We start from the raw sequence: 2,740 nt of genomic DNA on the forward strand, positions 1-2,740 counted from the left end.
CAATTTTAGAGACACAAGATTGTGCTGGGTTTTGGTATCTCCATTCTGGAGGACAGGGAAAGCGAATAGAATTCTTTTATTGCAATGGAGGCCTGAGCTAGACAGTGTGCTCCCTGGGGGAAAGTGTTGTTTCATCTGCCTGATAATGTCAAATCCCAGTATCCACTGAGTTCATAGGAGGTAAATAAGTTTGTCCAATGAACATAGGAGTAAAAGTTATTCAGACAGGGTGCTGGTGGCTCATGCCTATGGTCCTAGCTATTAAAAGAGGCCAAAACTGAAGTTTGTCACCAGCCCAGGCAGAAAAATCCAAGAGCCTCATCCCCAGATAACCATCCCCACCACCACCAACAAAAAAGTAGAGGTAGATTTGTGGCTCAGGTAGCTTAGAGTGCCAGCCTCAAGCAGAAAAAGTGAAACAAAAGTTTGAGTCCCTGAAGTCAAACCCTAGTACTGGCACAAAGACAAACAAGCCTCTGCAAGATGCCCAGCTTTCTCCAGTAATACTGCATAGTTAATTTCCCATAGTGTAGTTAACCGTATAATTTCCAATAGTATAGTTAATTTCTCCAATAGCATAGTTTTTCTGGTGGTTTGATAATGGGTTTCCAATGGGTTGCCAGAACTCATCTTGGGGGCAGAAATCTTGATTATCCTCAGCACATTAGTTTCTTACAGTCAAAAGGACCTTAGAAAGGCCTGTAGTAACCAGATACCTACTATTTCCCCATACATCTTACCAATGGAATGTGGGGAAGAGACGCTCTTATTAAAACATACAATGCTTGTGATGTTGCTTGTGCAGGCAGTTGTGCAGAGTGAGGTGAGGAATGCTTACCTTGTGGAGGTCACTTGTGGCCACTGGAGCCTCTCCACATGCCCCTGAGCCATGCTAGCCTCTCCTGAGAATCCTGTACTAAATGGGAAACAGAAGTAGAAAGAGCTGGGCAGGCTGGGAGGCAGTCAGCTGGACTCTTGTTTTCGTGGTGACTTTGTTTTCTTTTCTCTCTGCCATAGGGCTGGAATGCTGGGCTTGGGTGTTGGCCTTGAGCTCTTCAGTTCAAAGCTTCTGCCCTACCCCTTGAGCCACAGCACCACTTCCAGTTTTCTAGTGGTTAATTGGAAATAAGAATCTCATGGACTTTAGTGCCCCAGATGGCTTTGGATGGCTTTGAACCATCATCCTCAGATCTCAGCCTCCTGAGTAAGTAGGATTACAGACATGAGCCACCGTACCTGGCTTCATGGTGACTTTTATCTTACTCAGCTGCTTAGGTAGCTGTCTAATGATAACAGCCACAGAGGCAGGTTTCAGGCTGCTGGATAATTTTTGTTTTCAAAATTCATTAATAAGTAATAAACTATTTATTTATAGCTCTCACCACAAAGAAATGCCTCAACAGAAGTTAGGGCCGTCAAAGCTTGCAGAGAAAGAGACAACCCTGGGGGTGGTGGTGGTGGGAGGGGGGAATCCCTGGAGTCTCCTAGAACTGTTACAGAAATCCATCCTCGAAGTTACAGACCTGTGTGTGTTTTTCTTCTTCAAAACACTCTCATTTTTTTTTCTTTTTAAAAATATGGATCACTTCACGAATTTGTGTGTCATCCTTGCGCAGGGCGGTGGGAATCTTCTTTGTAATTGTTCCAGTTTTAGTAGCTGTGCTGCTGGAGTGAGCGCATGGGCGTAATTTTTAAGTACGAATGTATGTGTATTTATGTGTACAATTGCCTTTTTTTTTTTTTCATCATGAGGCTTAGACTCTGGGCCTGGACGCTGTCCCTGCGCTCTTCAGCTCAAGGCTACCACTTTACCCCTTGAGCCACAGCCCCACTTCCGGTTCTCTGGCGGTTCATTGGCGATAGGAGCCTCGCGGACTTTAGTGCCTGGGCTGGCTTTGAACCACGATCCTCAGATCTCAGCCTCCTGAGTAGCTAGGATTACAGGCGAGAGCCACCGCGCCCGATTACAGTTGCCTTTTAAAGAGGGGGTCGGAGGAGTGGCTCGGTTGGTAGAGCACTAGGCAGAGTGACAAGTGGCAGGTACCGAGTTTGAGCTCCTGTCTTGGACCTAAACCAGAGAAAGGAAAAGAAGCGCTTCTAAAGCCAGCCTTGGCCGTCCGATGTGAATGCTAGGACCGTTTTGGCCTCCACCGTGGAGTAGCCGAGGCCTTGGGGATGTGGAGAGGGGTTTGGGGTGGATGAATGGAGGACGGGAGGAAGAGGGACGGAGCTCTTCTGACCCCATCCCGGCCGCCGGGGCGCAATTCCCAGGTCTCGGGCCCCAGCGGCGGCGGCCAGCGCCCGGCCTGCCCGCGCGTCCGGCCCCCGGGGAGAGCCCCGCGGAGCTCGGGAAGGCGCCGCGGGAGGCCTGCCTTCCTGAAAAGCCACACTTGGAATTGTCTTCAAAAGCTGCCACGCAGCCCCCGGAGTTTGAGCAGGAATAAATCATTAGCATTTTATTTACAATTCTGGGTTTACAATTCCTAGAAAAGGATCCTGCTGTTCAGCGAGGGTTTTCCCCGGCGCCTCCGGCCCCGCGGCTGGGGTTCGCGGCTTGGGGGCCCCCTTAGCGCTTTCCTGCCTGGGGCAGAGCAGGGTGAGGGGCGGGTGGAGCAAGTGGCTCCCGGTGACTTTTCCGGGGGCTCGCGGTTCCCTACGACCCGGAGTCTCCCATAGCCCCTCGGGGTTTTGCCCATGGAGGGGGGGCGGGAATGGATGCTAAGAAAGCTGGGCGTGGAGG

General features: G+C 50.3%; 1 non-coding gene across 1 annotated transcript; it reads right to left on the reverse strand.

Annotated features, from left to right (window-relative positions):
* Positions 1–1,571: 1,571 nt before the first annotated feature.
* Positions 1,572–1,678, reverse strand: LOC150062066 (U6 spliceosomal RNA). The gene has a single exon (XR_016536103.1). It is a non-coding gene; the product is annotated as a U6 spliceosomal RNA (small nuclear RNA).
* Between the last annotated feature and the right edge of the window lie 1,062 nt (positions 1,679–2,740).

Source organism: Megascapheus bottae, chromosome 6 (assembly GCF_031878675.1).
Source record: "Megascapheus bottae isolate mThoBot1 chromosome 6, mThoBot2.hap1, whole genome shotgun sequence".
In the NCBI taxonomy this organism is placed as follows: domain Eukaryota; kingdom Metazoa; phylum Chordata; class Mammalia; order Rodentia; family Geomyidae; genus Megascapheus; species Megascapheus bottae.